The 15,872-nt window shown below is 38.9% G+C and overlaps 1 protein-coding gene across 1 annotated transcript in view; it reads right to left on the reverse strand.

Moving 5' to 3' along the window:
* PLCL2 (phospholipase C like 2) overlaps nt 1-15,853 on the reverse strand; it is a 97,558-nt gene extending 81,705 nt beyond the window's left edge. Inside the window, exon 1 of the mRNA XM_008920424.3 lies at nt 15,726-15,853. The gene's annotated coding sequence lies outside the window, so the exon portion shown is untranslated. The remainder of the gene's footprint in view (nt 1-15,725) is intronic.
* Between the last annotated feature and the right edge of the window lie 19 nt (nt 15,854-15,872).

Genomic DNA, 15,872 nt, shown 5'->3' on the forward strand with positions numbered 1-15,872 from the left:
CTTGGCTTCACAAAGCTGCCTCACTGCAGCTACCCTCCAGCCTCCCTATGCTGGCAGCCTTGTCTGCAGCAAAGAGCTAAGGACAAAGCAGCCCAGGAGGCAAAGGCAGCAGCGATGGCTGCACTGGCCCCAGCATGACCGTATCCCCCAGGTAACCTTGCTGTGAAGCACCTGGGTTGCCAGAGGGGCTCCAATGTGGTACTTTGGTACCTCGTCCTTCCCTGTGCTAGAATCCAGTCAGAGCTTGTGGATCAGGGACAGGGCAGCCTGGACATCCAGCACTGAGTTGTCTTTTTCAGTTATGAGTTCATCCTTTACAAAGCCATGCAATTCCATTTACTGTATTTTTTGAGCAGATTTTCCCCATCTAGTACTTATTTAGGGGGTACACACACAAGTTTATGCTGTCCTCTTGCTCATCCTTTGCCTTGACCTTCAGCTTTGCCTTCCTTGCATGCTTCTCAGAGCCTGTACTCAAGCACTCTTCTGCATGTCCACTGGAGATAGGATGATGGGCTAGATGCAGAAAGGCCATTCTTAACAGAAGACTTCATAAACCTTAAGAAGAGATGTGTATTTAAGAATTTGTTTATCTGTGTGTTTCACTTTAATTTATATTCCAGTTTTTAAGTCTCTGATCCACTTCAAATTATGGAGGTTGTTGCACTACCATGCTTGCCTTACAGCACATGACTGAACAGAACAGCTCATGACTACCAGTTTAAGAGCTTCCAAAACTCATCTTTTTTTCCAACAGGAACACCAGCTAAATGGAAGCGAGTTTTACTGAGGAACTTACATATAGAGCCTTTGCAACAACTCATGAAGCTACTTTAGCTCATGGCAAGGTTCCTACCACCACCTTTGTGGATGACCCCAAGAGAAGAGGAATATATAATCACAGAATGGCTTAGGTTGGAAGGCGCCTTAAAGATCATCTAGTTCCAAGACCTCCCCCACACACACCCACAGGCAGGGATGCCACACACTAGACCAGGCTTCTCAAAGCCCCACCCAGACTGGCCTTGAACACTTCAGGGATGGGGCATCGACAACTTCTGTGGGCAACGTGTTCCAGTGTCTCCCTACCCGCTGAGTCAAGAATTTCTTCCTAATGTCTAATCTACATCTCTCCTCTTTTACTTTAAAACCATTCCCCCTTGTAGCTCAAACATAGTTTTGAGATATTTTCCATTTCCTTTATCCTTGGCTGTATGAAAGTGTAAAGGAAAATTAAATTTAAAAGAACCAGAGAACAAGAGATGTGCAACTTCAGTATGCTGTTAACTTTTCCTCTTCCCTTTAAATATCCACTCTCTTTTAATGCACTGACCTGCTTTGTTACGTGTAAACTGGTATCATTATGGACCAGAAGCTGGTTTGGCCCATTTTGAACCCCACAGCAACACAATACTCTCTTCCTATGTACTTAATAATCTCCAAGCCACAAAACAAACCTGAAAGAGAACTACTATTTTTAATTAGTTTCAAATTAAATGAAGAATACTTTAAATATCTCTGCTTTTAAGTTTATACTGACAATTTTAAATGCAAATAGAATTCTGTTTTATTCTCACATCTGGCTCTTCCAATAAATCCTACGAATCAGGAACAAATATAATGAGAACTACAATTCTGATTCAATGATATAGTAGAGAAAAATAAAATGACTTTGTTCTTCTTATTGTTCTTAGATATAAACACAGGTCAACTACTGGAACTCACATAACAGCAAGGCCAGAGAAGAGACCCTCCCAGTCTAACACATAAAAAGAAAAAAACCCAAACAAAAAACCAAACAAACAAACAAAAAAAAAAGGTAATGTGGACAGATTTAAAAGTGAAGGAGTTACGTGATGCCACCTTAAAAGACAGCTTTTTGCATCATTTGTTCATTTCCTCTATTTGAAAAACTGCCACGTTTCTTTCCAAATTATTTGTTAGGGAAGATCTTCTTAATCACAGTTCTGCCCTTTACATTGATTCCTGAGACCTTGTTTCTCTATGATATACAAGTGAAAAACAAATGTCTCAGCCCTAATAAATTATGCAATAACTGAAGGAAAACAGATTGTGAAAAGTTGAACATAATAACTATCTTTAGTAAAGAATTTCAAAATGATTTGGTCAAGGAATTGGAGAAAAGATGCCCATAAACTCTGGAATTTTTCAAGTTACAGTTTAAAAAGTCTTTTTTTCCCCCCTAAATTCTTACATGTAAGCAAAATAGGGTTATAAAATTCTAGCAGGTGTCACCTCCTCCCAATCAGTTATTGTGACCACAGAAAGAAAATGTATAAAGTGAGATAATTACATTTTTCAGTAACAGTTTGGTTCAAAGTCTCCTAGAGTTTTAGAACATTTCTTATTGTGTTTTACAGTAAAAAAAAACTACATTAAAACAAAGATTTCCTGGAGGCAGAAAGAAATGGCTTTTCATTGCTCATTTAAAACAAGTAATGACTTTGGTAAACTACAAAAACAGCAGAGATGGAAACGAAGAAGTTTCAAGGAGCACAATTTTTGCCTCACAGAGCTGCAGCTAATGTAACGCACAGAACGACCACAGACAGCGGATGAAAATGTTCCTTAGCAGTACCATAATGGAAGACAGAGCTTCAAACATTTTATTTTCTCTAAAGTGTTGCCTCTCTCCCTTCCCTTGATGTAGCAGGTGCCAGAACAGCAGTCTTATTTGTTTTCCTACTACAAGCTTACTCTCTGGGATGACCATGACTTTCATTAAAAGCAGGGTAGAAACAAAAGAAAAATACATTAGACCCAGAATTTTATTCTGTCTATACTAAAAAAGAAATCTTATAAACTTAAGAACCATCATTAAAAGAACCGTATTTCCAGAAAGAGGGTTAAGAAGTGTCACATTCACTTCACCCACTGTCATGTTGCAAGATGATGATTTGACAAGTCACAGAAGGATTTTGCTGCTGCTCAACAACTACCTCTCACAGTAAGATATCCCAAGACACTTTACAGCAAGAAAGCCACTGGTATTCCAGAAAGAAAAAACAGAGAACACCATCACAAAATACTATTAAGTGTATTTTTCCACAATGCTATACTGTGCTGAAATCCTCTATGAGTTACCGAAGTTGTAGGTAAAGGACTCAAAAATATTTTGCCTCATTCAGTCACATTATTCTTGCCATAAAACTCATCCAGAACTACAACCAACCATCTATTATTTTTTTCACCAGCTTTCAAAACCCGCCCTGCTACTTAGCAACAAGGAACATATGCAACACCAACACTTAACATACCTCTTTCTTTTTGTTATCATATGGAATTCTACATCTTCCAAGTAACTCCTTTAAACATTGTGACTATGATTTATATCTCAGCTGTCAGTGAAATCATCGTATTTCCCCTTCATTGCCAGCCCTGAAACCTGCTAGCATTCTCAAGCCTCTGGTTTCAGAAACTGTGGACTCAGATTTAAATCCCTGCCAACTTGTTGGCCTGAAATAATACAGAACTTTTTTTATCCTTTCTAGTATAACAAATTGAGAGCTTTGACATGAGGTTTCGATCTTTTTTTTCCTGAAGTTTTGCCTGTCAACAACAGCACTATAAGAATTTTTAACTGCATAATCAGCTGATTGGATGAATACCAATACAGTTTACATTGTCTTGAAAGGACTTCCAGAAGTTTGTTACCAAAGTCTTCTAAGCAAGTAAAAAGAGGAAGGTTCATACAACTGCATTGTTAACAATTTGGGACACAAACATCTTGTTATTTTTGTCATTCATTGCTTACTGCAACTATTTAATAATCTTCTTAATCCTCAGCTGAATAATTCTCTGAGGTGAAGTATTAGATATTGTTCTGTTTTCAGGAAGCTAATCTGATTGCTATACTTTGTGTGAGTTTGAGCACCTTCTTGCTCTTCTGGACTCTGACACAGGTGTCCTGAAGAGCCTCACACATTATAAAAGCAAAAGAAATCAAAGATGAAATAAAATAATCCATTAACGTGAGTGTTCTACGAGAACCTTAAAATTCAGAAATCTACGACATCCAAAATACTATCAGATTGTAATACACAACCAAGATCCTTCCTATGTAAAGCTTAATATAAAATGAAATCACTTTTATTACTAAAATATTTTTCAGCTGTATGCAATGTCCATGCCATTTTATTCTGGGCAAACAAATACCCAGCCGGAAGCTAGATGTGCCAATCAGCAGTACTTTGTGTCACCAGCACCATAAAAAGACTTTATAACACATTAAAAGACTTGTAACAGAACTCCCATCTCCTGCAAAGATGTTAATGGCAGCCACTTCCAACACCAAGTATCATGGCTAGCACAGCCATTCTTACACAGTTCTTCATAAAGAAGGTTTTAAATATTCAGCAAAAGGTTTTAACAGCACTGTTCCACTGCCAGTTAGCGACAGCGATACCATTTAAATCTTTGATGATGACAACACTGAAAATAAATAAATTACAGTCCAACTTAGTATAGCAATATTGCTAAACCTTCATTATGCCACAGTGGATTTACACATTTGACTGGCACACATCTGGAATAACATTTTAGTCCTGCACTGCAAAAAATTAATAAAATTGAGGGGAAAAAAATACATAAAAGGGCACCAGAGTGAAAAGTGCAAAGAAAAACTTCAATAGGTGGAGTAACTAAATAAATCAAGATTCTTTAGCCCAGAAAAAAAAAATTATATAAAGCAAAGGCAAGGAACACCTTTCAACTAATCTGTGCAAAAGAGTGTTCTTCTAACACAAGAACCAGGGGATAACAGGTGAATAAGTAAGTGGCTGCCAGGTAAAACAAGGCAACGAAAAGGACTTCTTCACAGAACTCATAGTTGAACTGCCCTAGGATGTTACAGTGGAGAAACGCTTCCAAAAGTCAAACTGGCCTTTCATAATTAACAGGGGGGGAAAAAAACCCGTAAGGCTTAAACACAAAGATATCCAAGCTTCAGATCACTTAAAGATGGAAGCAGATGCCAGGAAAGGAGGCTTTTTTTATTCTTCCTGTTAGAGGCAACGTAATGAGCAAAATGGACTTTTTGGTCTGACCCCGGCAACCATTCTTAAATTCACAAGGACTGGCAGCTTTTGAAGACTAGGAGAAATAGATGCATCTACCCCAAGCTGTGCAGTCAGCCTTCATCATAGATAGGTTCGAGCCCCAGTCCCTGTGGGACTTAAACCCCCTGTGAAGGATGACAGCCTTACACTGGAATCTGTCATTCCCTGTTTGCCACTCCTTTTTGAGGATTCACAAGCAGACACGAGCTATTGCAGTGCTGCACAGAGCACACAGAGTTCTGCTCCAGCACTTTGCTGGAAAGAGAAGAATCTTCACCAGCTGTTACAGAAGAAAAGCAGGGTATGACCAGCCTGTTACTGCTGAAGCAAAAAGGCCAAGCTGTGTGAGGGATGGGGAGAGATCAGAGATGGAAGGAACAGGCAGGTGGACACAACAGACAAGGTGACACAAACCTGAACCAAGCTGAGTAGGATAGTGAAAAACTTATGAATTCTTCCACAGCATACTACTTCTAAATCTACAAAATACAAAAAGATAAGACTCACAGCTAAAAGCACTCAATGCCTTCGCACACCACCACCGCTCTCAGAGCTGATTCCAGATCAGGCCAGCCACTCACTGAAGAAGGACCAAGCATGAGGCACAAGGTACATGCTATTTAAGATGATGAACAAATAAAGCTGAAAAATGTCAGCCTCAAACAATGCTTGTGAAACTCATCACTGCAACTACTACAACTGGGAAGAACAAAGAGAAATTAAAGGAGAGTTGGGTTCAACAAATAAAGTACATCCAATAAGCTACATAATGCTCTTGAGGGTTCTTCAAAAGAAAGAAAAACATAAAATTACACGGACTCAAACAACTTATGTCTGCTCTAGCTTTCTCCACTGTGTGGTAGTAACGTGCCATGACTAAACAGAGTACTATTTCACATAAATATTAGTCTTGAACTCTAGGACTTACACTGAAAATGCTTTTTGCAACAAACTGTTATCAATGTATCTAAAAAAAAAAAATTATTTATTGACCATTCTCTGAAAACTACAAAGTACATTTCAGTCGATTCAAGCTATTTCCTGAAGCAGTTTATTTCCAACTATTACTTTCTTCCCACCTTATATAGCAAAAATGTATGTATTTGCAAGCAAGTGAATATTGCAATGAATGTAAGTATTATTTCAGGAAATAGCTTGAATCAACTTTTCCTACAATATGTACATGAAAGATATTCATTCTGCTTCTAATTTACTAAAGGAAAAAGAATGGTAGAGTTTAAAAAGTTGCTCTCTTGCCTTTTCCTGTACCATTTACAGGAGTCAGCTAAAATCAATAAACAACTGCCTATCCTAAAAACACCAACAATAGGAAGAAAATCTAAACAAAAGTTTTGACAGCAAGCTGAATTCCTGTCCTTTTAGTCCATGTTACACTACAGTAATACAAGGAATTAAGCAATTAAATTAGTTTATATATTTTAAATAAGCAGCCATCTACACTTTATTTAAGGACTGCAGTTTAGAGTAAACAGTTGACAGACAATGTCAAACACTTTTGTCACCATGGACTAAGGTAATAAAATACATAAAGCATCCAGGATTTTCTATCATAAGAGATGCTTCACAAAACAAAACCCATGCAGACCGTTCTGCTGCTGCAGAATTTCACAGTCATTCTTCCTCTCCTATCCTACACTAAAAAGGGCAGTAAAGGATGGGGATATGTTCACATACATGGATGTTAACACATCAAAGCACAAAAAGGCTCTGCTTTTTTTTAGTGAAAGCAAAATAGTAATGCTGGTAAGAAAGGAAAAAAGAGATAAGAAAATAGAGGGGGAAAAAAGTTATAATCACAGAAACTTAACTATAAAGAGATCTTGAAAATTCTGTGGAACTGCTTTCTACCAAAAAAGCAGCAGTTCTTTTTCTTCTGCAATACTGATTATCTCATAATTGAGAGAAAATATCAAACCATTTTCACCAATTTTAGCAAAGGAATTAGGGCAGTCATGACACTAATACACATAATATCAATTATCTGCTATATATTTGTAAGGTATCCGTTTCTTAAACCAAAATAAAGCCCACAAACAAGTTTCTTTTATTACAGTAAATATTTTGTACAGTGAATGTTGAAGTCCGCCTCAATATCTTGTTATATTTTAGTTTTCATTTCATAAAGCTGTCAGCTGCCATTCTGAAAAGGGGTTGGTTGGTTTGTTTGTTTAAAGACACTTCCTGTCTGCCTGCACTTATTTCCAGAACATGAATGTTTGGGACCTGAAAAGATCCCTGAACAAGCTGAAGTACTCAGGGATATTTTATTAGTTATTCCAAAGGGTCAAATGACATTAAAAGGAATCCCAGGAGAGGCAGAAATGAATCACGGATATTTTACTTTCCCAAGGCTGCACCAGTTAACACTGTGAGCCTCGATACTGCTGATTTCCAGTCACATGCCATATTGCATTCTTCACTGCCTTGAACACTGGTGTTCTGCGAGGTCAGTGTCTAGGAGGGAACAGGTGAGTGAACTCAGGGATGTTCCTATTCAGAAGCAAGGGACAGATGAGTCTATACAGACATCTCTAGAAATGAAACTAGCTGTGTACATATTAAGAGATGTACTGCAGTCAAGAGGATAGGTAACATATCCTTCCAAAGGATTGCTTCATGCATAAGCTCCTAAAACAGGAAGAATTAAGTACAACAATGGCACTAACCCATGTCTAAATGGCATGCCAGATGTGAAAATCAACTGTAAAACAGTAACAATAGTCTTTATAAACCCAGCTGCAAAACAGGGAAAGAGGCCAGTTACTACTTACTCTCCTTAAAGACAAACAAACCAGCCCCTTTGAAAGGACCTTTTTTTACGTCAATGCTGTAATCCAGTAATAATATTATAAATTTGTATCTGCTATTATTTTAAAATATTTAGAAGAAACAATATTTTCTCATAAATTATATTTCTGAACTCGATTCTGCAACATCATATTGCCCAATTTACAGGTGGTAAAGAGTATAAATAATCGATTTTTATTTTAACTATGGAGTATAGGATTTGATCTTGTATTTAAAATCCATAGTCTACAATCACTTAACAAAAAAAGAAAAAATTCACATATCGCGATAATGGAAATGAGAGCATAGTTAAAACTGGATGTTCACCTGAAGGCAGAAGAGCTGCCGGCATATTAGAAGGTAAGTTAAAATCAGAAAGAACCTGACAAATTGAAGATATAATCTGAAATAATTAGAATGCTGTTAGTAGGACAAGTACAAGCTTTTAAACTCTGTGCAGATGATTGCTTTGGCCCATTGCAAAGAGGAACAATCAGCCAGCAGTGTGCATAGAAGGATCACAAACAAAAGGTGATTAAAAGACAAAGAGCATCATACTAAAATTTATTAACAGTTGATCCTGTAGCAGAGCAGCGGAGCAGAGCAGACTGACCCCTTGAGGTCTCTTCCAGCCCTATTTCTTAACATTCTTCAATGCATATATGTTGCTGATTTTTCTCATATTTTCCTCTTGTCTGTGCATATTAAACATAAATTACTATACACCTTTCCTCCCCCAAAATCTACCTGTTAGTCTGTTTATATTTAGATTTCTGAATTTTGAGCACAATCCCACATTGGTATGCAAAGACCATGTAGAATGCAAAGACCAATTTAGAATCCATGTACTAGTATTACAATATGTATTTCAACTTAATTTGGCCCTTAAACATTAACAACTAGCAAATTTTATTTAAGGGTTTTTTCTAATAGAGTTAATGCAACCAATACAAAAGTTGATGGCAATATCACCCATGGACCAGCAAAGGTTGGGAAACTACACAATTAACTTGTCCTGTCAGTCTATGTTTAAATCTCTTTTAATTTTCCATGAACGCAATCAAATCATGGGAGCAATGTATTATTTGTGAGCCATGAACAGGAGACCACTGCTCTAATTCCTAGTTCAAAAATAGGGTAAACTAATAGTCGTATCTTTGATCACGCCTGACAACAGGCATAAGTAAAAAACTCATCAAGTATTCATAATGACTTTAAATGCCATTAAATAATTTTTCACCACTGAACAGACTGAACGTGTTTTGTGGATAGTCTAAGGTTTTGTGGGAGTAGGGGGTGAAGGAGTCGCTATAATTCACACCAGCCAAGCTCTTTACTCAGTCAACAGAAAAAGACAGATAAGCTCTTCCAGAAGAGAAGTCAGAAAAGCTAAATTTATCTAAATTAAGCTCCTGCTCCAAGTCAGCTTTTGGAAAAAATACTTTATCTTCGTGGGCTATAGTACATAAGCTAACTAAATTACATACTGAACTAGCATAAAGCAAGTATCCACATGTATACATTTCTACAAGCACCTTTTTATTTTTTTTGTGTTACATATATTCAAATAAAACTCTGATTACAGCAGTCCGCAGAAACTGCTAATGCAAATAAAAATATATACCAAATGCAATGCACAACATACCCACTCAGTGGCCATCACACATCTCAGTTCAGTGTCGCTGTTAACAAGTAGCAAACTGCCTGATACCTCTGTGTAATGTATATACATGATACTCAATGCAAATACCTAAGGTTTACAGCTTTTGTATCACAGAAGATATAATTTAGGATTGTTTTGGTGTTAAGTATTCTTTTAAAATATAGATTATATTTTTAAAAATTAGGAAGCCAGTACACAATCAGTAGTAGAGGACAAAGGAGAACGAATACAAATACAGATAGGTGCTGGTCATCTTCTGTAGTCCAGCTAAAAGTCCAACAAATCACAGAGACAGCATCCTCTAAAAGAAAGCTCCAGGATTCATGGAGCTGCAGTCAGCTATTCAGGTCTCTCATACTATCTGACAAACCACAGAGATGAGACAGAGCTACAACAAATCAACAAGAGGAAACTAAGACAAAAACACATCCAGAAACAGCCTCTCAGAAAAACCTACTTTGGCTGTCTGGTTGAATAGCCGTCCAAGGTCAGATGTAGGGACAGCTCAACTATCACAGCCTCCTTTCCTAAATATATGCTTTTTTTTTGTGCTATCAATTCTGGTGTCAATTAGCACATGTGCTCTGGGCAAAATACCTTTCACTGTTGGCACATTCACAAGCACAGATCTTCTGTTAACTAGGAATTCAGATGAGAATGTAGCATTCTGTTTCCAAGGGGAAAGAGCATGAGGAAACAAAATACATGTTAGTTCTCTTCTTTTTTCTTCTCTGTGGCTGTTTTCTTTGAACTTAAAGAGCCTTAGCACCTTTGGGAGTATGACTGCTCAATCAAGCTTACTTGCAAATGTGTGACAAAGTAAGAAGTTACTTGGGTATAAATGCATGCACATATAAATACATTAAAAAAATCTCCCCGCAGCAATATTTGCAATATGAAAGATGACTGAAAATCAGGTAATTTCATATACTTTAAACTTCCAAAGCCAAATATGTATGATCTATTCCTGGGCCTCCAAAAAGACTTGCAAACATGCCATTGTGGCTAAGGTAATTTAGGACTGCAGAGAACCTAAATCTACTGAAAATGCTACTTTAGAGTTTGCCATGAACACAAAAGGCTTTCTGTTAAAGCCTTTAAAACAATCATAGTGGTAGAAAACACTGACTAACATTCTCCATATTTCACATTTTGTACACCTGATACAAACAGGTATACAGTATGAACTAAAGATCACAGAAGATTGAACAAGATAGTCACATAGACTGGCATTACAACAAGAAAAAAAAGATCTTGATGTATATGCTGTATGTGACAGAAAGACACAGACATAAGCACGTTTAGTTTTAAAAGCAAAGCTCTGATGAAAATTAAACCCTTGAAGATCTATCTGCTAAATTTGGCTGCTCTCTTCTCACAGACTTTGAAATTTAGGAGTATGACTTTCCAAAATGAAAACTTGACTTTATACCCAGAATAAAAAAGAGCGATACAAATTCGTTTAAGTTATCAGCCAAGAAATTTATTGGCACTGAGATCAGCATTGGTATATGAAAACAAACACCCTGGACTTTGCTTCCACACACATGTTGATAAAAACATTCCCGCTCACAGAATGCCAAAGCCACCTTTCTCCACATATTTCTCTGTGTTGTCTTCCTAAATAACTGCAGTCTCTCCTAAGTGTCTCTCTTCTCATTTTATTACTGCAACCTGTCTCCTAATAAAGACATATCTGTCCTCCTGGATCTCTCTCTGTCTAGGGTTAGAGCTTTGAGAAACCAAGAGGTTCTGTAAGCATTTACTGGACACCCCTGGAAGCAAGCAGCTCTGAGGAAACATACCCATACACCACAAGTTATTTGCTGCCTTAAAGACTCTCAAATGCCTACCACCTCAAAGTCTCCTGAAGAGAGGCATGGAGGAACCTCACACAAAAATAAAGCAAGCTCACTGCCAACTGTCAGAACAGCTAAGAAAAGTTCACAAGATGCTTAAATCCACTTTGAACTGCAAGTTGTAAATTCATTTTACAGAGTATTATAGGAAATTGCATAATAGGAATCCATAGCTAGTTGCACCAAGGAAAACACTAGGGAAAAACAAAACACTGACCACAAAACCCACTACATTCAAATAAGTAGCACATAAATTACTTCACAAATCAGAAAGCTGAGAGCCTAACTCCCATGAACGCACAACATATCATCACTACCACCTCCTGAAAAATCAGAATCTCATAAACACAGAGAGTAAGAAATAGAAAGGGAAAAAGTATAAACACAGGTATGTAGGTCCTAGTCCTCAAATTTGGTTCAAAGGCAAGCAATGAAATAGGTTATTCCATAAAAATTACTAGAAATGAAGAGCACAATCTTTAATCCTTTCAGCCTAAACACAGTTTATATATTAGTGAAAGGCCAAGGAAACTACTATGTATGAAGATTGTATTAGTTTTTTCCAGTAATAGTAATCCTACCACCTCTCATCATCCTAGGTGACACTTCAAACTCATATATCATCTTGTACCAAACAAGAAAAAGACAAATTGATGAAGGCACACAAAATTAATAAAAATAGACAGAAAAAAATATAGAGCTACCAGAAAAAGAGACAGAACAGAGACTGCAAGTAAGAACGGAAAGGGAAAAAAGGCAGCAACTGCTCTTCTCAGAGTTATGAAAATAGACAACCAATGGAAGCACAGACTGAAACCAAAATAAAATACATATCTCTGCTCCTGATTTTCATGCACAAACATGTGGTTCTATAAGAATTTAATCTGAACTGGAACTTTATTCAAACGTCAATTTTTTGTTTGCGACTCAAAAGCCCACACGGTAATCGGCAGACACAACATTTAAAGTATTAGATTTTCCATAAAGGTGCATTTTACAGATCAACTAACAATGTCATGTTTTGCATGAATGATGAAATCTACACCTGCATGGAACAGACCTGTTTCCTGAGCTTACTCCGTATCTTCTTTAAGAGCAATTTTACATTCCTGATATAAATTATTAAAACATTTTTCAAAAATATATGACATTTTTCTTTTTCCTCTCTGTTTACAGACTGTAAGAGCAGGCAAGAAGTATCTTAAGGTTTACTACCTGTGCCAGATGTTCCAAAAGGTTTCATAAAGAAAACCAGACATCAGCACAATCGGATTCAAACCACCTGTGAACTGCTGAACTAAGCAGGTAGAATAATATTCAGAATATATGAAGAAAAGTGATTTTTCCCAGAGGTATTAACAGTCATATCTGAAATAAATATGGACTGCACAACTTTAAATGTAATGTCACATTTTTCCACTCGTGATAATTATTCAAATGATAACACAAAGTTTTAGTAATCGGTTCTTGGCTGCTAAACACATTGCTGTTCACATCTGCAAAACGGTATTCATTGGTAATAACAGCAAAAAGTTGAACAATTTTTTATTCCAAAGCACTACCGTTTCTGTAGAAACTAAGAACCTTGACTCGGGTATCCATGAAATGCAATTCAAAACCTATTTCCTTATCTCATGCTTCTTGATTTTAGTATATCATGAATCCCTAGGCTCTGCGACCTTGCCTGGTCCCCAGAGAGGCAGAAGGTTGCTGTATAATTAAATCACACACTACAAAGTAGTACAGTGGCATGATATACACTGCAAACAACACTACTGTCTTTCTTGGGCTACCACAGAGGAAACAAAACAGTGTTAGTAAGTATCAGACCTGTAGTAAAAAAAATCACTGGCAAATCCAGCAAATATTAAGTCATTCCAAAACCAAGCTCGGCTGCCCCTTGTCCATTGTTGTAATTTCTTTAACACACACACATACACACCACACGTACACGCCCAGCATCACTGCTCAAACAGGAAGGGTGGGTGCAGGCTGTCAACTGTGTTCCACTGCTCACTGCCCTTGCCTCCCCTTTGTTTTTACAGCAAGGTTCAGGAGACGGTAACACAACTTTCCATACACTACTAGTCTTGAAATCCCACACGCTTTTCTATCATCCAATCATCAGAACAACAGAGGTAACAGGTAAAACACAGACTGTGTGAAATTTCTGTTCTAACTGTGGTGAAGAGACAAGGGGTGGATTGTGTGTGCAAACTGTCCCCTTTTGTTTGGTGTTGTGATGGTGTTGTTTTGATTTTGGTGGGGGGAATTCTTTTTTTGTTGATGTGACTGAAGTTTGTGAAGACTGTGTGATGAATATGGATTTTAATGACAATCCTTAAATACGTAATTCACAGAGGCAAGAGGTGGAATGCCTTGGGTTTCCGTGACAAGATTTTGGTAGCAGGGAGGCTATGTGGGGGGCTTCTGTGAGAAGCTGCTAGAGTCTTCCCCCGTGACCGACAAAGCCAATGCCAGTCAGCTCCAGGCTGACCAAGGCTGGCCCCATTAGTGACCGTGGTAGTGCCCTGGGATGACAGATTTAGGAAGGGGGGGAGGAAGCAATAGCAGTCAGAGAGAGAAGGGACAATATACAAGAGAAACAACTCTGCAGACACCAAGGTCAGTGAAGAAGGAGCAGGAGAAGGTGCTCCAGGTGCCAGAGCAGTGATTCCCCTGCAGCCCATGGTAAAGAAAACAGTGAAACAGGCAGCCTGCAGCCCATGGAGATTCACAGTGGAGCAAATATCTGCCTGCAGCCCATGGAGGACCTCATGACAGAGTAGGCAGATGCCAGAAGAAGGCTGTGACCCTGTGGGAATCCCACACTGGAGCAGGTTCCTGGCAGGACCTGTGGACCCATGGAAAATGAGGAGCCCACACCAGACGAGGTGTGCTGGCAAGACTTGTGACCCTGTGGGGGAACCACACAGGAGCAGTTCATGAAGAGCTGCACCCTGTGGGAAAAACTCACATTGGAGAAATTTGTGGAGGACTGCCTCCCATGGGAGGAACCCCACAATGCAGCAGGGGAAGAGTGTGAGGAGTCCTCCCCCTGAGGAGGAAGGAGAAGCTGAAACAACTGACCCAACCCCCATCGCCTGTCCCCCTGCACTGCTGGAGAGTGGCAGGGTGAAAGGGGGGTGTTTTTAAAATTTGGTTTTATTTCTCATCCTACTCTGATTTGACTGGTAATACATTAATTGCCCCACGTCAAGTATATTGCTGAGGGATCTCTACTAGTCCTTATCTCAACCCACAAGCCTTTCATTCTATCTTTTCTCCATCTTCTCTCCCCTGTCCAGCTGAGGGGGGAGTGATAGAGCGGCTTTGGTGGGTGTCTGGCATCCAGCCAAGGTCAGCCCACCACAGCTGATTTTGGAAGTATATAAATATCTAAGAAAAGATCTAGCTTAATGTAGGTCTAGCTGATCTTGGTTAAACTCGGATCTTAAGTACTTGAAATTGTGCTTCATTTTACAGCTAGTACAGCTATTATACCAATGGAGCAATTTCTCTATGTTCTCTCAACCTTTTCACTGGGGTTGGGAAAGGCGACCCAAAACATCTTTCAGGAACCGTAGATGCAAGGAAAGAGAATAACTTCACTTGTAAAAATAACTGTATTAAAAAAACCCAATCCCATTCCTTTTTTGCCTAAGCTACATTCTACCATTGATGCTCCCCCTACTTTTCAAACTGAAACACTAGCATTCAGAATATGGAGAGCTAAGTATAAATAAAGATGTTTCTATAGGTGAAGTACAACACAGCCTACTGCTAAACGAGCTGTCACTTTTAACAAGAAGAATGTTCCCTATTCTACCTTCTCCCACCCCCAGCCCAATGAGATCCCGAATCTCTCATCACCTGCTGTGTGCCTGTCACACACACAAGCCAATGGAGCCACAAAATTGCTCTGCACAGGTGCATCCCAAATAACAAGCATACTGTGCAATTCACATCTTTCCCTGCCAGGCTGGTGCCCATGTTGTCTTATCACAAGCCAGCTAGTTTCTCTCGCCTTTTCTAAGAGGAGTTAGAGCCTTCTGCTTTAATAAATCTCAAAGCACGATGTCCTCCACCCCAGGCATGGATGTATACAAAGCCGTCCTCTCACTGTTGTCCACTTCTGACAAAGGAAAAATCAAGTCTCCTCACCACAGGGGGAGAGGAAAAGAAGAGAAAGAAAAAAGCCGCCTGTCCTTTCATCTAGAGCCAAGGCTCTGTGAGCTAAATCTATCGCCTGCATCTCCTTGCCCCTGTCACAGAGAAAGACCCAAGACCCCGATGGGGAGAAGCAAGAGCTCTTACCTTAATTATGCTGCTCCTCCGGGGGATGCCGGGTTTGCCTTCTCGTTGTTGACTGGTGGAAAATCCTTTCTCTTTGCTGCTGCTCTCCGGGCTTGCAGGAGGAGCTGATCCCGGCTCCTCGCCGGCTCCCGGCTGTGCACAGTCCCC

Source organism: Manacus vitellinus, unplaced genomic scaffold (assembly GCF_001715985.3).
Source record: "Manacus vitellinus isolate BGI_N305 unplaced genomic scaffold, ASM171598v3 scaffold_3_pilon, whole genome shotgun sequence".
NCBI classification, from domain to species: Eukaryota; Metazoa; Chordata; class Aves; order Passeriformes; family Pipridae; genus Manacus; species Manacus vitellinus.